Source organism: Lissotriton vulgaris, chromosome 2_2, assembly GCF_964263255.1.
Source record: "Lissotriton vulgaris chromosome 2_2, aLisVul1.2, whole genome shotgun sequence".
NCBI classification, from domain to species: Eukaryota; Metazoa; Chordata; class Amphibia; order Caudata; family Salamandridae; genus Lissotriton; species Lissotriton vulgaris.
The window spans coordinates 143658340-143681184 of record NC_141688.1 but is presented as its reverse complement, the minus strand read 5'-3'; the positions used below and the strand labels follow the sequence as shown (position 1 = coordinate 143681184).

Genomic DNA, 22845 nt, shown 5'->3' with positions numbered 1-22845 from the left:
AGCAGGACCTCTGATCGCTGGTACTGACCTTGGTAATTGAAGCTGCTCTAAAAGGGGGCCTTATAAAATCTTGGTCAACCTCTACCCTGCTGCCCATTTTCAAGAGGGGAGATCGTAACAGTCCTGCATGTTACAGGCCCATTTCCCTCCTGGATTCCCTTGGTAAAGTCGCTCGTCGGCTGATCTTAGATAGATTGCGGGTCTGATCTGAGGCCAATAACATCTTGACAGACCTGCAATACGGCTTCCGGGGGGGCCTGGGCACTGTGGTGCAGGCGTTGAATCTCTCCCTTTTTATTGGGAAATATGTAGGGGTTAAGAAAGGTAACCTTCACCTAGTTTATGTGGACTTGACCGCAGCTTTTGAATGTGTTTCACACTCAAGTCTGTGGTCAATCCTAATAGAACTAGGCGTTGACCCACCGATAATATCCTTCCTATGTGAGCTGTATTCTGAAGCATCGGCTAGGGTTAGATTTGGGGTGAACGGTGAGCTTACTCCCCCCTTTGCAGTTACTAAGGGAGTCAGACAGGGGTGCGTCCTGGCTCCCTTCTTATTTAATCTTTACACAAATGGTCTCGAGAAGGCCATGCTAGAGGGGAGTCAGGACTTACCAGCTATCGCTATCGCAGACGACGCGGTGATCATGGCGCCAACCCCAATACAACTTCAGATTTTGTTAAATCGCTACTGCAAATTTACCACTCCACTCCATCTACCCGGTGTCCTTGTGATGGTATTTCCGAACATTCCACTATCCATGTAATATTGTTCTGCAAATTTTATGAATCACTCCGCAAACGTTGGATCATTCCTATATTGTTATCCTTGGGTTTGAGAAGATGTTGTCCTGCCCTTTTGGCGTTACAACACTTACAATCAGTATTTAGTGCTAAATGCATTGCATGTTTCTTAAAATCTGTTTAAAAATCCGTTGTAATCATGAATAATTGTAGCCCTAGTGTTTTAAATTTTTTACAGTTATTTATTCTTTTATACTTTTGGAATGAACTCCTGTTCTTTTTAAACCATGTATGTTGATTCTCATGTGTACTTTTTTGTGGTTCCTTTAAAATTTGGAAACCGAATAAAAGTTATTTACTACTACTAAAAAAGTACAGTACCCATTTCCATCATATGTCTGGCGTTTTTAGTGGAATCAGGAATTAACTGAAGTTCATTCTCCACCCCCCACCTAGGGAGACGCAGTTGATCTGCTGGGAGGGTTTAGGGTTTTCCAGAATTGACCAGGCGCGCACCTGAGTAACCGCAAAGTGTAAACTGCTATGGAGTATAGAAATCCAGGCAAGAAGGGCGGGCGGTAATCCCTCACAACCGCTCAAGGTTGGATCAAGAAGATCCACACAAATTGCACAATAACAACAAAGCCCCTGCACTGGACAAACAACAATAATGTCTGGGTGATTTTGAGTTTCGGTAGGATAGGTCAACCGTGCACATCTAGACTTTCAAAGTAAATAGACCATGTAGTGCAGAAAAAAGAGTTCAAATGATGTAAAGTTCTTGGTATAAAACACCGGTTTATTGTTCCTCTGTACTGGCCAACACGTGTTTCATCGCAGGGAACAGACTGCGAATCTTCAGGGCTGGATATAGATACAAAAGATGCATTTGTAAGAATGTTCTACACGAAATATATTAAAGTGGTATGTGAAACCAGGGTGAAAGATGGCATGCCATAAAGTGACACTGTGTCAAATTGTGACTTAAAATGTATTGTATAGGTGACTTTAGTGAGAGTGAAGTGTGATATTGGTTCTGTTATGTAACAACAGATTGTGTGGATGTGACTAAATCCTAGCAGTCTAGAGCATTATTTTTTATTTTTTAAATTTTTAGAAAAACACTGCGATAAACATGAAGAGTGGCGGAGTGAAACATGAGTGTCTGTGTTTATTATCGGGTACAATCCCCCATGTGACTTGCAGTGACTGTTTAAAAAGTACACATAAACCATGCTGTTTAACATGTTCCATATACTGTATTAAACCTAACAGCAAGCTTTACAATACATAATCGATTTGCAAATAATTATAGCAATCAAGGCAATGGTAGATTGCACTAGTTATGTCAAGATGAAGCGTTATTTTCTTGAATGGATTGTGCTTATTTTAGAGTTTCATGTGTGTCAAGACATCGTTTTTGGTTAAAAAAAAAGGGGCTTGTTTTATTGTTTTGGTTAGTAAACAAAGCCCAAAGGGTATTTAGTTCTCATGTCAAGGGGGAGTGTCAACAGTTTGAATAAAGCGACACTTAGTTCGCACGCCACTAGTCAGTGCGAGTGCATGACGGAAAAGGAGGATATCGGAAGATAGGTGCTGGAAGTGAAAATCTGTTAACTTGAAGGAACACCAACTATAGTATACCTCGTATGTGTTTAAACACGTGGTACGTGGTATTTCGGTAATTTGAGCCCGTATTTGTATGATTGGGGCAACAATAATACTGGCAAGTCGTACCATGGGAGTAAAACAAGTGTAGATAGTTTATCAAAAAATGTACAGCACTAAAAAACTCACCCTCATAGAAAATGGACCGGAAATGGTGTTGTAGCCAAACCCGAAAAGGGCGAAGTGTATAGAGAGTAAACGTTGCTCGCGTAGTCGATAGATTCTAGGAATATACATAATGCGTGTCGTGTAAAAATATATACAATGACGGTTATGTAAGCAAAAAAAGGGGGTAGATGCCCTCTTGATTAGTACTTATACCTCATTAGTGTTCAAAGGAAGCCATAACCGGGAGGAGAAGATTTGAAGCAGTAGCGCTCAAGGTAAAAGACAGGCGGATACACCTGTATAGAAGGTAAAGAAAAAAGAGGGTGTAGTGGATGCATAACCCTTTGCATTTTGGCACTTATTGGCGGGGTAAAAAGCATAGGGTGAAAACGCGAGATTGTTTACCTGATTGTTCGTGTTCCCCCTCCTGTAGTTCCCGGCGCCGTTTTTCAAAGACGGTCACCTGACAGGAAGTAGGAACGCCTTTTATGATGTAGTTCCGCTTGTGTGTTCATAAAGAACTAGACCGGAGGTATGTTTACTCCTAGTGCAACGCATGGCTGTATCTAGAAGAAATACTAGAATACGCTGTTGTGTGGAGTTGAGTGAGGATTGGTGAGGGGATTTTGGGAGACATACTATTTCTCCAATAAGTTGGTGTTCGAAAAGGGGCACATCTTCAAGACTTTCGAGAATCAAAAAAACGGGGGCGGAACAGAAATTAATTAATTGATTCTTGGTCTCGTGGATAACTGTCCCTAAGGGTTATGTGGTGTGTCAGGCAGAAGACGACCTAATAGTGATATGCATGGCTGTCAGCTGTAGTTACAATGTATTGCATGGATATACAACACACAGATCGAAAATACAGACGTCAACATGTATGTGGTATATAACTAATTTTGTTGGATTAGCATTCTCTCCAATGGTATTGTAACATTCATTACGTATGGGTATAAAGCATATTGGTATTGATATACATTATGAATCTATTTGTACTCATGCTGCAATGTGATGATGGGTATATAACAGAATAAATCTGGTTGCACACAAGTCTCAGTTTAATTCCCCAAGAAATATTGCATCTCAGGGTCGTAGTTTAGTCCGAATTCTATACTGCGAAGACGCATAATCCAAGTTGCTTCTTTGCGTCTAAGAGCCAGCTCCCGGTTCCCACCCCTTATATGGACGGGTACCGTTTCAATGCCATAGAAACAGATGCGGAAATCTTCAATGGCAGGTTGGCATTTGGCTATATGTAGGGCAACAGGATATTTTGGGTCTTGCTTTTGGATGGCCCTCATGTGTTCAGAGATTCTGTCTTTCAAGCTCCTTATTGTGCTGCCCACGTATTGTTTCCCACATTGGCATTCAATTATGTATATTACATATTTAGTGGTGCAGTTGATGTTTACTCTGATGTCATATGTGTCTCCATTTGGTCCATTGAATTTCGTGGTCTTGTGTTTGGCCCATTTACACATTGCATAAAAGCCGCATTTGAAAAACCCCTTGCTGTGTTGTGTCAGCCAGTCGGGGGTCATGTCTGTTCGTGGAACAGTGGGGCTAAGTCTGTTCCTCAAAGTTCTTCCTCTGCGGAAAGTTATTTGAGGAGATGAGGGAATCATATCTTTTAGTATCGGATCATTTCTTAGCAGACTCCAATGTTTAGTCATACTATTACGGATTAATTTGTGTAGACTATTGAATTCAGTGATCATTCTCACTGTAGGGTCTTTCGCCTTGTTAGAGTTGTTCATCTTCAGTGTCTCTGGTCTTGTAATTTTGGTCAGTCTCTTTTTGGCTGAGGATAGGATTGTTTGAGGATACCCACGTCTTTCGAATCTTAGTTCCATGTCCTGTAGGGTGTTAGCCAGGTCACTCTTTTTGCTGCAATTTCTTCTAGCTCTAAGAAATTCCCCAAAAGGTATGGATCTAATCTGGTGTGACGGATGAAAACTGTCTGCTCGAAGAATAGCATTACAAGACGTAGGCTTCCTGTATAGTCTGCTACGTAGTTTGTTCTCGAGGACGTAGAATTCTAAGTCTAGAAACTCCATTTTAGTTCTACTGGACTTCATGGTAAAGTTCAGTTCCCAGTTGTTGTGGTTAAGGTGTTCGAAGAAACTTAAGAGTAATTCATCTGAACCCGTCCAGAGTAAAATGCAGTCGTCAATATAACGTCCCCAAAAAAGTATGGAGTCGGTATATGAACTGCCTTGGGTACCCCAAATGTGGTCAGCTTCGAAAGCACCCATGAAAAGATTGGCGAAAGATGGCGAAAACTTTGAACCCATGGCTACTCCGCGTTTTTGTCGATACCAGTTTTTTTGAAACATGAAAAAGTTATTGCTAAGGATCAGGTTCATCATGGAAATTAACATTTGTGTATGAGCCCACAGGGATGCCGGTCTGTTGGACAGAACCCGCGAGACGCAGCTTTGATGAAGCTCCTACGCTGTAGAGGAATTGCTTGTATGGTAGCGAGAGGAGTTAGGGAACTACCAAGGACTCCTTGTGGATTACTGTTTATAATCAACCTTTTCTCGAACGAGATCCCAAATCTATGAAATCCAGCAGAAGGTGCTGGCTACTCCTTGATTCCGTTAGAGGTAGACGACTTAAGCTGTTCATTGGGTTGGCTGATGGAGAGATTTTGTAAATCCTGTAAGACAGCACAATGATCATTCACATCAAATGACGTGGCTGTCACCATGATGTCTACTCCATCGAGTTCTGGAACATACACTTTCATGCCAAAAAGGACCTTGTATGGGGTCCGGCCACCCAGAGTTTGTTTAGGGAGATTGTTAAGTGCTCTTTGCACCCCATGTAGGGGATGGATTCCAACTACCCCTTCTACCTAATACTCTAGCTGTTAAGGATTGCTTTAGGCCATGGTTCATCCTCTCCACTACCAAATGTCTCTCAGGATGCTAGGGGGAAGAGTAATGCACCTCTACACCCAGGGCAACCATAGTATCCCTGTAAGCATTGGAGACAAAAGCAGGGCCCTGGTCCGAGTGGAATGTAGTACATGCATGTGTTCCGATAAAGACTTCCAAATCTTTAAAAACAAGGCGATAGTCAGCTGAACGGTGTGGCCACACCCAGAGGAATCTTGAGCAAGAATCAACTGCACGGAGGGTAAATATAAACGCTACAGCCAAATTAAAAAGGACCACAATGGTCCAAATAAATCCAGGTTTACTTGAAATCAAAAGGTGTGTCTGAAGCTGGCATACTATGGTAGAACGTATAATTTGTTGCTCAAATTCACAACAGAGGACATATCTCTTGTTCTTTTCATGTAAGCCATCCCACCAATAACATTGTTGTAGTAATCAATTTCAAGCTGCTACACCTGCATGTGCAGAAGGAACAGCTTCATGCGCAGCTATCACTAAGGCTAGTCTGCGGTCTTAGTTTGGAATCAAATGATCACCAACCCCTGGAATTTGTAACGAAGGGAACATTTTGGTTGTATATTTAGCTGGAAAGCCTCTAGGTAAAGTGGTACAGTTGCATGTAGCATTAACAGCTGCCAGGATGCCGTCATTTACCCGCATATGAAAATGAGTAATTGCAGCAACTGTTGCAGTCACAACCACTCATTTGACCTCTTCATCTGCCAAATAATTCCCTACAACTTGTGGTCCCACATGCTGATGGCTTAATGTATGAACAACATGAGTCCATGGCAACCTATCTTTTAGTTTGCCATCTTCACCCATAGCGATTTATGTTTTATATTGTTTTGTTTAGAGCAAGCGTCTCCAACCATTTCTGTACTGATATTTACTTATGGTCAATGACACACATTGAAAGCTACTAATATTATTAGTGCTGTATAATTTCAATTTTGTTATATGTATAATAATTCAACCAAGTAAAAGCTTTCTAATTTATTAAGCTTGGCTACACACAGGTGAGGTACTCAGAGGTAGCTGGAGAGATACAGTAACTCATGAGCTACTGGTTGGAGACCCCCGCTTTAGAACCTTAGAATACATTCTGGTGCCAATAATGCAAGTTGTCGTTAAAAGAATGGATACAATAATATAAATGACACATTTTACATGTCAAGAATACAGGATCCATATGTTCTAGTGCAAGAAACAATGGTTTTAGTTCAGCCAACAATGAAAGCGTGTAACAATCAGTCCTGGACTGTTTGTATACCCCATGGGGAGTCAAGCAAGGCGACTTTGAAAGCCTAGTGCAGAGAATACAGTCCAATCTCTGATTTTAGGTGCTATGATTTTGCTGAAAAAAACATTGGAAATATCCAAGGTTGTTTTTTTTTTTTTTCGGGCTATATTATTTATAAGTGTTGTACTGGCTGTATTTTGTATTTCAAATGTGGGTGTACAACTATTTAAATGTCTATAGTCTAGGATGATACAATATGAATGTTCCAGTTTTAAGACAGGAAAAAGGGGATTATTAATGTGGGAGACACAGGGTTCACTTGCTCCATTGTACTCTATTTATGTGAGTATTTCTCTAACAGGTGCTTTAGCATCCCTTTTTATTGCGTATTGTACCTTTACTTACTTGTGGGGTAGACTGTATGGGTATTGCATAATAAGTAGAGTTCTTTTCCCAGCCAACTTGATTCCGATAGAAAGCTGGGGCTAGTACAAGAGCCCATTCTGTTGCAGAGGCTTGTCGGACCTCATCCGGGACAAGCATAGAAAATGATGGTATTAATAAATCCTTACCTTGAGGGGATGTTTGTGCAAACTCCGGGTGCCAATTGACCTCTGCAAAGAGAATGTCTTATTATAATGCTAAATTTGCCCAGACTATTACACAAATGGTGCACTGTCTGTCACCCTCAATTTGTATATTCAAATTATATAATCTGTATGGAGGGGCTGTCAGGGGTTCCGACTGTAATTTATTGATGTGTTGCTTGCACTGCCGGAAACTCCTGGAGATTCTGGTGCATTGTAATGACCTCTGCCGGCTGTCGAGGAGAGTCACCACCCACCTCCTTTTCAGGTGGAGAGTTTGTTGTAAACTCAATAAATTCAGGATACATGAAGTGCTTCAATTGAGTTTAATGTAGAGTAATTGATCTGCACAGCTTATCATCTGCCAGCAGTCTTCTTCTGTCCCGGTTGCCTACCCAGCATTGAAATCATAACATTCCACATGCAGTGACATCACAAACCCATTAACATCAGTCCAACATGAAATCTCCAGTAGTATAGCTTAACATACACAGAGCTTCTAACATAACTAAATCAGTATACCAAGAATATAACATACCTCCTTTTCTTATACGATAACACAAAAGAAAACAAAGAGCAGAAAGAAAACAAACTTGATATATAACAATAAAAACATTAATAATAAAAACTTTTGTGAATAATAAAAAAACATTAATCATTAAATCTTCGCAGGACAACCTTGACTCTTGAGCTCCTCCTATTCTGTAAAAGGGAGGTAGATTGATCTGAAACACTACCGTCATCACATTCAGAAACATTACTATTAGAACAGCCCCCAGAGCTAGATTTAGTTTTAACAACCTTTGACACATTCCACCAATTACCACCTACTACTTGAATAGAATTGTTACCAATCTTGATCACCTTAACAGGATCACTAAACCTACCTCTACCTTTCTTGCTATGCACAGGTATTTTGATCCTTACAAAATCACCAACACTCAAAGGTACAACTTCGACATTCTTTTTCCTATCAAACCACTCCTTTTCTTTTCCTTGCATGAGATGCACATTAGATTTGACACTGTCCATCATAACCTCAACATCAACCAAAGAATCAAACCATTTGCTCATCCACCCCGGACAAAAACTGGTATTGGCTTTCCTTCCTCTTAAACCCTCAAAAGGACAAAACTTAGTGGTAGAATGGGGAGTGGTTCTATAAAACCATAACATACTGTCTAGCGAAGACAACACTTCATGCCTACCCTTAACAGCCCACTTGATACATTCTCCAACAACTCTGTTCATCCTCTCCACCAGACCAATTCCTTGTGGATGATAAAGAGAACTCCTGAGGTGTTTAATACCACAAGATTTGAGAAAGATCTGGAATTCATTACTCATAAACTGACTACCATTGTCTGAAACAAGAAATTGAGGAAAACCTTCCCTCAAAAACACCTTCTTCAAAAACTTAATAACACTATTGGCAGAGAGCAGCAGAGAGCCAGAAACGCCAGAGAAGCCGGCCGATTGCCATTCCCCAAGCCAGAGCTGCGAGCTGCAGCGTTTCTCCAAAGCGTCCTCAGCGTCTCTCCACAGCACCACAGAGCCCCACTGACCCCCACATCGACAAGGAAGGACAATGACAAGGAGACTGGGGTGCAGTGAGCAGCATCAGCGGGTATCAGCGGGGGGGCCTCGGCAACAGCTTCACCCCAGCGGCAGCAACAGCGGCTGCAACAGCACGCCACAACATCGGCATTAGCCCCAGTATCAGGCGGTCGGACTCAGCCTTGCCCACCAACCAGTGGACAGCAGTGGTCAGTTGGCCAGGGGGCCACTGGGGAGCCGAGAGACGAGAGGAGAGAGGCGAAATTAGCAGAACGATTTGCCCTGCTTAGCCCAGAGAGAGCACCGCACCGTACTGCGGGATCCATTTGCTGGACACTGCTTGCCGACGCTACTGAAGCTACGGAAATTGAAGCTGCGGACCTCGAATAACATCTCCCCCTCCACCGCAGCTTCTGGGCTACACCTCTGCCAAGGTCGTGTGTGCCTTTTGAGGGAAGGGGCAAGGGGTACCCGGCTCCAACCCCGCCCTCGCCCAGGCCATAGGCTCCAGGACCTGGTTATTGCGGGGGGGGCCTCAGGATTACCATCGGACATTCCCTTTGTCTGCCGGATCTACAACTGCTTCAACCGATCACAGTAGCAGCGTTACTGCCATCTTGGCCCCTTTAATATTCACGACTAATCACAGCAGAGCTTGGCTGACCTGTCCCGGTCCTGTCCCTCCCCACCTCGGAGCCGCAGATAGTGGTGTCCAATACCTGGCCGCGGCAGGTGGAAAAAGGAGAGCTCGGGTATGCTACAGTGCTGTGGGAAGCAGCTGACAACCACGGGGGTTTAAGCGGTTCTAAGTGTCACCCGTGCGCAGGACGAACCGGAAGGGCAAGACCCGGTGTTAAGGGGAGATGCCACACCGCCACCAAGCCCGAGTGGGGGCGCCAGTCAGCAGGTGAGAAGCCTCCGCCATGGTTTTTGTTGTCTGGCTTTCTCCCTCCGCCTCTGGGCACTCACCTCTCTTGACGGGACAGGAGGAGTATAGTCCCCTCCCCCCCCCTGTTAAACCGGCGACTAATATCTTGCGGGCTCGCTATGGAAAACTCCAAGCAACTTAGAAAACTTCCACGGAGGAAGGGCACTACCCTCCGCTCTGCTTCCCCCAGTGGAGCTCAACAGGAGTCGCCACCACCCCAAGTCAAAACGTCATACATAGGCTGCCCACCATCGCAATTGCAATCGCGGGTAAGCGACTTCTTTGTTAAAACCCCTGTCCAAAAGGGTTCCTCTCCTACCCAAACATCTAAGCAGGATACAGACTTAAAAGGTGATGTCCGGACTGATAACTACTGCTCCCACGGATCCGTCTACGTTAAAAACTCAACTCCGGAGAAACCCTCTCTACCCTCACCCAAATCTTCCATCCCTCACAAGAGACTCCATGAGTCACTCCATGAGACACATCAGCTGCTCATCCTCTCCCAGGAGGTCGCTGCCATGACTCACGACAGTTCCTTAGTCTAACTGAGTGCCTTCTCTGTAGTTCCAGACAATCCAGCCTCACCAGTTCTCAGCTCAGACTCTACAAACATCACCATTTTAAACACCGCGACTAAGCTAGAAGTCCAAGCCCAAGTCCATGGCAGCGTTCCATTAATACGGTCTGAACACATTGACAACTGCCATATCGCAGACTCTACATTGAAGACTCTATTACAATTCAGTCCAAGCTCATGCTCAGGGGCACCCTTAATTAGTCGGAACGACACCCCACCTTCAAAGAAGAGCACCAAAAATGACGGCCTTTCATTATCTCACAAACTATCTAACCGATTTCTGGCCTCTTTAGAAAGCCAAATTGAAGAATCACTTGCCAACTCACCAGGCTTCAGCCCTTCCTCAAAACCCTTTAGAATCCCTCCAGAGGACCAGGAATCATCTGTGTTTATTTTTTCGGAACCCACAAACTCTATCTCGGTCTCACTGACATCCCTCCATGCTAAACAAGACGCGATTGCCAAGGCTACGCTATGGCAGTCGCAGAAAATTGAGCTGCAAATCGATTTAATGCAAACTCTGGCCTCCGCATTGTCGAAACTGGGCTCCAGGATAAACTCCCTCGAAGGTTTGGTGGGGACAATGGGCAATCGGAATTCCTGTCCCTGCAGCCCAATAATCAACAAACTCTCATCCCTCCCCGAAATCTTGGGCGCAATCTTGAACAGCATCAGACATGGAACATCTCCGCACACGCTCATGCAAGAGTCTCAAACTCCATCCATCACTGAAGAGCCTCTACGCTCCGCCACACCAGCCGGCCCATGCATTGTGAGGAAAAACACCCCCCCCCCGCGCCGACCAAGCTGCCACAAGTTCGGCCAGTCTTTCATCAGGGACTAACCCCGGCTCGCTTACAGCGGGCTTGGAACACACTGATACCACATCAACGCAAGTACCAACCACGTGACCCGATTGCTTCGATACTACCCACACGGGCCCGACTAACAGCGTTTTTAAGCCACCAATGAAAACTTCATTGAAAACTTCATTGTCAAGGAGAGAGAAAAAACTTAAAAAACAATCTAAAAAACAACGCTTAGCAAAAAGAAGAGCAGGGCTTGAAGGGTTAGCGGTACCCAGTCTACCAGTTAATAAACCAAGGGGTCCCCCCTATTTCCCCATTTTCAACCCGCCTCTAAAACCCGAAACAAAAAATATCAAGACAAGTATGACCCTCGCGGGCTCAAAGGACACGAGCGAACAGCCAGGGCCATCAACCCTGGGCACTCCCGGAATTACAAGCGCTACTGAAGCACATACCACAACTACAGTAAACGTATCGCCGCCAAACAAATATACAGGAACAAGTACCCTTGATTGTAGCGCTGGTAACCAGAATAACCCTGTACAGACCACAGAAGTAATAATGGAAGACCGGAAAAGTCCATCTAATCCCCAGGTAATGGCAGAAATCTCGAATACGGATCTTCAAAGCTCACCAGCAAGTAAGGCAACAGACCGCTGTGTGCTCCATCCATTAGAAAACCCAACTAAAGCTTGCTGGGACTGTCACACGCATTCGCAGAGGCATATTTTGCCCCAAGTGCCACAAGCCTCCGGAATGACAAGCCAACCGGGGGGGACTACTTACCCACCTGAAGCATGCTTCCAACTCTTGATGGCAACAGCCCCTTTACCTGGAATAGCCAGAAGTCAGAATCTTCAGATTCAGGAAAAGGGAGCAGGACTGTTCTTCTATCCACATTATGTGCCCAAGGGCCCACACGCCAATCTTAACAGATGCAACCTCCTCCGCCTTTTCAACTGCATTCCATCGCTGGCTGGGGTCGCCTCGTCAGACCTTATATCAGTCAAGTTCTCCACAATACCAGGGAAAGGGGTCTCAGAGGCCACTACTACAATATGGTCCCAGGAATCCATTAGGAGCACAACTCTCAAGGAATCCAATCGATTTGAAAACTGGGGTATTGAAATGTGGGTCCCTACTCAACAAAAATACCCCCACGTTCTTCTCCCACAGGCCCCTGCGAAACAGCTCACCAGCGTACTGAAGGGGTCCCGGGGCGCAACCCATGCTTGGCTCCCAGATACGTCGAAAGCTGACAATCTCCTAAACATTGCATGCTATAACAATCAACGTATGATAAGCTGCAAACTTAATTGCCCTGTCCCCCATGCCAACGACACGCGCTATGGAGACTCCGTCTCAGACCTGTCAATCAACTTCGCCCAGCATCAGCGATCCTCCTAACAAGATCACTAACTGGCCTGATTCCAAACTAACTATCATATCTTGGAACACGTGCGGGCTAAAGTCAACCCTTGCTTCAAAATCAGCCGTGGAATTCCTGAACAAAAGTAACATCATTTGTTTCCAGGAGACCTGGTCTCTATCTCCATAGCCTCTGCTTGGTTATTATGAACTCTTCCAACTGGCCGCCCAGGTCAACTCTCATGGAAGACCCTCAGGGGGCCTTTCTATTTTCATCAGCCACAGGTGCAAGATAACGGTTACACCTATCACCCGGAACCTGACGGCAGGGCAGACGGTCTTGATCACCGGTCTGTCATTTTCAGGCAGGGCATGCTCCATCCTCCTAATTAACATTTAGCACAATACAGCAAAAACCGCAAAATGAACGGTAACTGATCAAATGATAAAACAACTGGAAGATCTTTTAGTGGAATTTGCATCCACGAAGGTACTGCTACTAGGAGACTTTAACATCAAAGACCTTGCAACCAACGGCCTCTTAGCACGGAAAAACAAGCAGCAAGAAGCGATGACCACTTTTCTAACCACTCATAACTTCCACTCGGCTCAGCAAATTTCTCTGGAACAGCACCCGAATGCCAACATTTAGGAGAATTTTAACCATCGATTATATTATTCTTTCACCGCTTCTGGGCAATCATCTGGCCAGGATGGAAATCCCCTACCGTTTGGAGAGCGATCACAACCCCATAATGGCTACACTGCACCTGCAAATGCAAGGCGCCCTCGAAATGACAGACGTGGGGCATTCAACGCGGGCCGATTTTCACACCATGGTTAGAAGAATCAAATGGGATCCACAGGGATCTGCCAAGGTGGGATCCTGGCTCAAGGGTGAAACACTTTACTTCAGACACAGTGCCTCTACAGAATCACACTATCAGTGGGATAAGGCAAATGTTAAGCTACAGGATCTCCTGGCAGGACCCGCAGTTCCTCGCAGATCATTCGGGCCACATCCGAAGCAAACCCATGACTCATTGCTAGCCTCCCAGCAAAGGATCCTCAGGAAGGCCATCCGCCAGCACAAACTGATTGGAACCGTACACACTGCCAACAAGGTAGTATTGCTGCGGACGACCTACAAGAAATCCTTATGGGAGACCAAGAGACTCAAAGAACAGTCTGAGTGGGTAAACGTTTTCGCCCTACTCAAGGGCAAAAGCCAGTCCCAGTTTTGGAATCATATGAACAAACTTCGCTCCGCCAACAAGACGAGAGGAAACGCAGTCTGCGAAGAAGCCTGGGCCCAGCACGTCTCCAATTTTTATCGCAGTGTCTCAGGGGATCCCGCAGTGGTCGAATTAAGAGATCACTCTGTTTACACTCAAATAGAAACTCTCGAACTGACCACTGCTGTCGAGGTCGCCAAGTACCTGCGAGCCATGAAAAAAGACGGAGCTCCAGGGCCCAACGGACTCCCTGCCGGGATATTCAAAAGTGCCCCGGAAGAGTGGGCGGTCCTTCTGACTCCCCTCTTTAACAATGTGTTCACGACAGGCCAGCTACCAGACTCTTGGTTAGGCTCGATTCTATGCCCCCTATTCAAGAAAGGAGATCCTGCCTTACCGGCTAACTACCGCCTTATTGCCCTATTAGATCTGGAGGCAAAGGCATATGCCTAATGTCTTCTCCGGTTGCTTGAAAAATGGGTTGCAGAAAAAAACATTATTCCATACTACCAAACTGGGTTTCGGGCATCGGCCTCCACAATAGACAATATTACTACTCTAGCCATTCTGAGTCAAAAAGCAGTACAAAAAAAAACATCTTCCACTCTATTTCTGCTTCATAGACTACAGTGCGGCTTTCGATAAAGTGTCTCGGAACATCTTGTGGAGGAAGCTGAACAAATGGGGGATTCCGCACGACCTACTAGGAGCACTAATCTCCCTGTATAAGAACACGTGGGTGCAAATTAAAACCGGCCCAAAGACACTTTCTTCAAGAATTGCTGTCGAAGATGGGCTAAAGCAAGGCTGCGTTTTTGCGCCGCTGTTGTTCAACCTTTATACAGCTGATCTCGGTATATTCCTGGAGAATAGTAATCTTCTCCCGCCAAAATTAGGACCCGCCAAAAAGCCTCTCCACATATTACAATACGCCGACGACATTATAATAATGGACCAAGCAAAATCGGGTCTCCAACGGGCACTAAGTACGCTCCACACATATAACGATTCAGAAAAGGGGGTGGTGATGAACAGAGTGTCTGAATTAAGCAGACCACTCTTACCCAGTCCAAAGATAAGGGCTTGATCCATCACCGTTATTTATCTCACTGCCCCATCCCAGCTCAGAACCTGGCTATATGCAAATCAGTCTGTCCCTGGCCCAGTGCATCATGGGAACAGGGCAGACTAAACTACCAAGCCAATTCTTCACCAGAAAGGAGACAAGCTACCGGGGACCGGTTTCTGGCATTTCAGCCGTCTTCGGCCCGGCTTGCTTGAATCCTGATGGAGCAGTGAGAAAGGGACTCATGTCTGAGTATACCCTGCCACACCTATAGTAGCCAAAAACGATTCAGAAAAGGGGGTGGTGATGAACATCGCCAATACTCTGCAAATCAACCAGGCAAAGACGAAGGTACTGGTATTCGGCAGGTGCAAGAATAAGAAAAGGCTGACATGGAACATTAGGCCCATCAGGATTAACACAATAGTAAAATACAATTACTTGGGAGTTTGGTTCAATGAGATGTCTAGGCCTACAGCTCACCTAGCTGCCTTGCAAACGAGAGCCGGCGCAATTACATACTCCCTGACCCGGCTGAACCACACCCTGAGCAGCCCTTCTGCAGAAGCCATCTTGAAGGTGACTAAAGCTATTCTACTTTCTGTGGTAACTTATGGACATCAGGCCTTTCCTGGCGCATGCTCCCCCAGTCTTGAGCTCGCTCAAATCTCCACCTACAAAAAGAATTTCCATCTGCCAAGTTTCATTCAGCGGGCAAGACTACGATTGGAGCTGGGTCTACAAAGACAATCTCTTTACTGCGAGGCCGACACCCTGAAATATTTTATAAAGATCCTAAAAGCAGGTGATAACACTCTTAAATCCCAGCTAAAAGGAATCCTGTCCACTCCTGGCAATCCCTGGAACACCCAGATTGTAAAGGCCATAAGAGTGTTAGAGATTGACAAATACTTTAATCCATGGTCCAGTCGTATACTCAACAGGAGATAAAGGAGGCGTATTGACCTTAAACGTCTTTTCAGAAGAACGACATAACAGACAATTTTCAACAGTAGTCTTGATCTCATTGTCCATACTTGGCCACCCAAAATTTTCTTGAACACGTCGTATAGTAAGAGAAATACCCAAATGACCATCATGAGCTTCCCTGACAATAACTGACCTGAGTGAATGTGGAGGAATCAACTTGTCACACCTCATCAGTAACCCATCCTCTAACGAAATTTCAGACTCAACCTTCCAATACGGCTGGAGCTCAGAGGAGAGAGCTTTTTCATTAGGCCATCCACTCATCACAAACATACACACATCTTGAAGGACCTTGTCTTCTGAAAAAGCCAATCTCCAATCACCTTCTGACCCGCCAAAATAGGGATGTCGACAGAGGCCACAAAACAGTCTTCTTCATTCTCATCACACAAATCTTGAAACCCTGTGCCTTCACTAAGATCAGAAGATTGAGGAAATCATGACAGATAATCTGCTCTGACATTTTTACCCCCAGCAATGTGTGTAATTTCAAACTGATACTGTAGCAATTTGCTAACCATCGTAATGATTCTCGGGGTACAACATTTACTGGGACCAGATGATAATATCGACACCAGAGGTTTGTGATCAGTAATCAAATTGAAATCTCTTCCCCAAACATATGGACAAACTTTGTCAATAGCCCACAGGCAAGCTAATAATTCCTTTTTGATAACGGAATAATGTTCTTCCGCACCTCTCAAGACTCTTGACGCAAATGCAACTGTAAACTCTTGGTCACCTGACCTTTGCGTAAGAATGGCACCTAAACCATTTTTGCACGCATCCACCGTAATAAAACATTGTAGTACTGGGTCAAACAGTGTCAGTGCATTACTCTCCTTAAGAGCTTTTTTTTATCTCCCTGAAAGCACAATCACAGTCAGAAGACCAATTGAATTTTGAGGAGCTTTTAATGAGATTGCTGATGGGTCTAACCATGGACGCATAATTGCACACAAATCTGGAATAATATTCCAACAACCCCAATAGAGACTTAACTACTGTTTTGTCACTGTAAATGTAAATGTATTGAGATTTATATAGCGCACGTATCACCCGAAGGCATCAAGGCGCTTGCCTTGGGAACCCGTCCTAGTATTCCCCTGTGAGATAACCCCAGGAGGGTATCCACAAGGTGAAAGCCAGGCATCCCGCCGCGAGGGGCCGTAGTGGAGATTAAGCAAGCTATTGCCCAGAGTCGCAGAGTATGAACCCATGAGTCGAGTAGGCACCAGAACGAGAATTATCGAGTCCATGGAATTTTTGAGCCCAAGACCCGCCGAGGCGGGGAATTGAACCCTGGTCCAGGACCGATCTCAGGTTCCGGGTCTGCCACCTCTAACCCCTGAGCCACACTTCTCCACTTCACTGGGTACAGGGGCATTCATTATAGCATCAATGAGACCTTGCCTGGGTTTAATGCCATCCTTAGACAAAAGATGACCTAGATACTCTATCTCATCACATGCAAACTTGCATTTCTCATTTTTTAACACCACACCTTTACTTTTGAAGATTTCAAGCACTCTTCTGATAATGTCATCGTGAATCTCATTATTCTTGGTGTAGATAAGAACATCATCCTGAAACACAAGCACACCTTCCACATCCCTCAACATATTTTGCATAACCCTCTGAAAAACAGATGCTGCGGAGGCTAGCCCGAAAGGCATCCTTTTATAACAAAAAGTACCAAGAGGGGAACAAAAGCAGTCAAAGAGCATGATTCAGGATTGAGTTTTATTTGATGCTAGGCGCTAACCAAGTCTAGCTTAGAAAAAACCTTTGCACCTTTGATACACGAAAATAAATCAGTAATTTTGGGCAATGGGTGTGAGTTCACCCAGATTTCCTTGTTGAGGGACCTGAGATCCACACATACTCTCAATTTTCCATCCCGTTTACGAGCAACCACTAAATTAGATAACCAGAGTGAAGAGTCTGTTGGTTCAATGACTCCTTTCTCACATAACAAAGAAAGTTCTCTATCAAAATCCTCCCTAACACTAAACGGGACACTCCTGAGCTTGTGTTTAATTGGAGTAGCACCCTTTTTAACAACAATTTTGTGCTTGAAACCAGAGATCTTCCCCAACTCATTACTGAAAACAGTGCGAAACTCATTGATCCACCTGGTATTTGCTTCTTCACAAGTGATAAGCATAACCTGTTCCTTCGTCCCCGGCCTCAATTGCATTCCAAATAATCCCTGATGGAACCACCCTAGGATATTAAGGCCATTAGCAGCCACATAGATCTTTCCCCTGATCTTCCTGCCTTTGAATACCAGAAAATCCTCAATGAAGCCCAGTAGCTCGATCTTCCGTCCTTCATAGAATACTGTTGATCGATCAGGAGGAAAAAGTTTTCTCTCCCCCTATGTCTCTTGAAACAGTTTTTGGGTTATCATAGTGATCCCGGCTCCAGAGTCGACTAATAAATTGATTACTTCATCACCGACTCTGATTTCGACAACCGGATCAACACATGTAGAGGGAACCTCTGTGAGTGGAATGGAAGATTTATCAGAGTGACTGTGGTCACAAACAACAGAGACGATCTTATCATCCGACTCGTAGTCATCAGACTCCAAAACACAGGCCACAGATTTATTTTGAAAATTCTTCTTTAGACAAACAGCAGCGAAATGACCTGTCTTCCTGCAATAATTGCATGAGACATTGAGAGCAGGACATTTGGTACCCTTAGTGTGAGGAGGACTGCCACAACACAAACAAGCATTGGAAGGTATAGTGCTATGAGACTTCTTCTTTGAGGAGTGAGCACACCTTTCTTGACAAATTGAGTTTAAGGCTTTCTAGATGAGCTCACATAATTAATAGAAGTAGAGTCAGCAGGTTTATCTTCCAATTCCTTGGGGGATATATTTGATGTCTCAATACTTTTGGCTATTTTAATTGTTTCATCAAGTGGAGGTTTATCCATAGGTAGCAATTTCTGTCTGATATGTTTATCTTTACAGTTCCCGACAAACTGATCACGAATTAACTGTTCTGTGAAATTCTCAAACAAGTATACAGACGCTAGTTTCCTGAGAACAGAGATGTAATCATCTACATCCTCGCTATCAGATTCTTTTCTCCTAAAGAACTTATGTCTTAATACAATTAAATTGTGTTGTTTATCAAAGCGTGCCTTAAGTTTAGCTACAGTGCATAGATATTCATTTAAAGCTTCATCCCCATTAGGTAGATCTGGTAAGTGTTTAAAAATCGATCTGCCTTCAAATCCCAGTGAATGTAATAATAGACACTTCTTCCTCTCCGTTCGGAATCTAGATACGCCAATGGCACCTAAATATGTTTCAAAGGCATCAAACCAGATGTCCCACTTCAATATCGGTTCACCAGGAGTTTCAAGGAACGAAGGAGGGGCATTGATATATTGCATGGAGGACATTTTTTGTAAAGTATTATTACTAGAATGCACACTACACTAGATTGAAAAGAAACTTAACAAAAGTAACAAAGAGAATACACAAAAAATATACTAGAGACTTGCTTGTAGAATACCAGTGTGCGGATAACAGAAGTGTGCGAGTCACTGCAGTGTTGAACAGATGATTCGCCAATAAAACCTTGAGAAGTTAAACAGTGTGCGAATCACAGAAGTACTGCAGTATAGTACAGATGATTCACAAATAGGACCCTTAAGTGCTTGAATAATAAGCCAACGACCTCTGCAATGTGAAAAGAATGTTTAGAAGTTCCTTTGTTGAAATAGTTCTTCGAAAGCTGGAGAAAATGTTCAGCGCCTCCTCTGTTGAAATTGCTCTAAACAAGCTTGAAAAATAGAACAAGGTCCATTGTGTCATAAAGAATGAAGATCAATATTTGAAATGGAATACAGCCTCTACAGGAAGAACAATACAAATTCTCCCTGGAGTACTTCTTAGAATTCTCCTTTTTTATTTACTTACAAAGTAGACTTGAGTTCTACCTAAACGACTGTGACATCATGGTTGGCAAGAATGGCACAAAACGTAAATAGTTAGCATTCTAGTGGTTGGCACTTGTAAATGAACCTTTGCGCATGCGCAAGATTGTTTCTGAAATCTCGTGGTAGCACGCAATGAAAAGGCTGCATGACTGAGTGACTGCCAACCATGCGGTTGGCAAAAATAAAGTTCTGTTTGAGCAAGCGCAAGACTACGTCCAAGTCTTGCGTCAGCAACAGCAGGCAATAGAATCAACCATAGCTCCGTGAAAGCGAGATGTCTCCCGCGAGCAAGAATGAGGCGCGTGTGGCAACAGTCAGGTAAGAAATATTTTGAAACAAAACATCGTTGTCATAGACCTATTATCAAAAAATGAAATACTCCCACTTAAATATGTCTCGAGTATAAGTACTGCTGCAAAGATAATAAAAGTAACTGAACACTCAAGGTACACTCGACAGAGAATTAAAAAAAAAAATCAGATCTTTGAAGTGGAAAGAGTCACTTGAGAACTGAGAGCCACACAACGAAGTGCCCAGTAAAAAAAAACGGAACAAGTCACACTTAAGTCTTTTGTAAATAATTTTAAAAAAATGTTAACCAACCACACATGCTAAAAAAATATGTTGTAAAGAGCCGCGCACAATCTTTCCCACAGAAAATGTAAAAGGAATTTAGATAAGAAAGTTCCATAAACTTATCTTGATAGACTTGTGTCGCTGGTTGAAGGAGAAGACACCAGAATATAAATCTAAATGGAAACTTGTCTTGAAATGTTGATTTAGCAGATGATATAGATAGAAAAATTTGAAAATCTTGAATCTTTGAAGTGGAAAAGCATGAGTTCCGCTGTGTAGAGACCTCGTCGCCAAAATAATGTTGTAAACTCAATAATTCAGGATACATGAAGAGCCTCAATTGAGTTTAATGTAGAGTAATGGATCTACACAGCTTATCATCTGCCAGCAGTCTTCTTCTGTCCCAGTTGACTACCCAGCATTGAAATCATAACATTCCAGATGCAGTGACATCACAAACACATTAACATCAGTCCAACATGAAATCTTCAGTAGTATAGCTTAACATACACAGAGCTTCTAACATAACTAAATCAGTATACCTAGAATATAACAGAGTTCTCATTGTTTGTAGCATATTTGGCAGTCAAAGCCACCACTTTCTTTTTCTGAAATTGTGGCTTAAATTGTGGATGTCTCGCATCCTTCTTTACCTTAACATCAGACGAGCATTGAGAGTCCTACTTCAGTTTCACGTACTCTGCTTGTCTGCACTTAGACCATCCTCCTCTCTCGTATTTCTTTTCAGATGAGTCCTGAAAGGAACAAGAAGGTTGAGTATCAGAATGCTAACCTACAAGGTGCTTTCAACTGTGTGCGATCTCCTCGAGACCTAGCTTTTTCTTTAGGTTCAGGTTTATCTCATATTTTTCAATAAACTCTGCGTTCTGCTTGGCAGTGTTTTTGTCAGAACCAGGTTTGCCAGGTTGTGGTTTATTGGGTCTGGCTCCCAAATTATTGCAAACTGCAGAGGTATGTACTTTAGGTAGCTTATGTTCCTGTTTGACCGGTGCAACCTGTAGGAGCATCTGGCATATAGCCAAAGATGCTGATTTGCCTTTAATGTTTGACAGGATAATTGTAAATGTGCATGGACTGCAGGTCTGCAATTGTTAGCTATAGGTAGAGGCTGTGGCGCCGCCAGTAATAACCCAGATCTCTTGACTGGGGGAGAATGTTTGAATCATTCAGCATTCCGTCCATCTTTTGTTGGAGTTACACATTTCGCCCTAAGTGGACGGGTATGCCCAGACGTGGGTCACCTTGCTGACTGTGCTACTGGATCCAAGCTAGCCTGGCTGATGAAGGGTGATATACTCTGAAACCGGTCCCATGATGCTTATTTCCGGTCTAGGGAGGTCCTGGCTTGGCAGTTCGGTCTGGACTGTTCCCATGAGGCACAGGGTCAAGACTGTTTTGCATATGGCTGGGTCCAAACTGGGGTGGTGTACTGGGAAAAAAAACTGTTCGCCCTAAGTTGTCAGGGTATGCCCAGACGTGGGTCCCTTGTTCACTTTGCCACTGGATTCAATCTAGCCTGGCTGATGACGGCTGATTAGCAAGAAACTGGTCCCAGGATGCTTGTTTCCGGTCCAGGGAAAGCATGGCTTGGCAGTTCGGGCTGGACTGTTCCCATGAGGCACAGGGTCAGACTGATTTGAATATGGCCATGTCTGACCTGGGGTGGCGGAGTGAGCTAAAGAATGATGATGGATTAAACCCAGATCAGTTGACCGGGGGTGAGTGCTTGCAATGTTCAACACTCCGTCCATCATCCCCTTTGGTTTTGCTTTGTTCACCCTAAGTTGACAGGGTATGCCCAGACATGGGTCCCTTGCTCACTTTGCCACTGGATTCAAGCTAGCCTGGCTGATGACAGCTGATTAGCCAGAAACCGGTCCCAGGATGCTTGTTTCCGGTCCAGGGAAGACATGGCTTGGCAGTTCGGGCTGGACTGTTCCCATGAGGCACAGGGTCAAGACTGATTTGCATATAACTGTGTCTAAACAGGGGTGGCAAAGTGAGCTAAAGAATGATGATGGATTCATCCCAGATCTGTGACTGTGGGTGAGTGTTCAAAAAGTTTCAGCACTCTGCCCATCATCTCCTTGTGTTTGATTGATTCTAAAAGATGCCAAGAGTTTTCAGATTCTCTAAGAGGCAACTGGGAAAATAGCAAAATATTGCTAAATGTTGTAAAAAATGGGAAAGAAAGTGCTGTCAGAAGGCTTCTATATATATATATATATATTATATATATTTTTTGTGATGGTTTCCTATACTGTTTTTTCCCTTCTTTCAGGAATAATTATAACTTATCAAAAATATATATTTTACCACAGTTATGCCATTTTTCTAAGAGGTAGCCCATGTTCCTAACTTTTGTAGTTTCCATCTCGTTTCAGTTTGTGGTGAAAAGAGGTGTGATACCCATGGGTGAATCTGTAAAGATATAGCTTTCTGGGAATTAACCAAAGCTCTGCATTCAGCAAGGAGTTATTTGTGTAGCTCCTT

General features: G+C 43.9%; 1 protein-coding gene across 1 annotated transcript in view; it reads left to right on the top strand.

Annotated features, from left to right (window-relative positions):
- METTL15 (methyltransferase 15, mitochondrial 12S rRNA N4-cytidine) overlaps nt 1–22845 on the top strand; it is a 757304-nt gene that overhangs the window by 638682 nt on the left and 95777 nt on the right. The gene's annotated exons all lie outside the window — the stretch shown is intronic.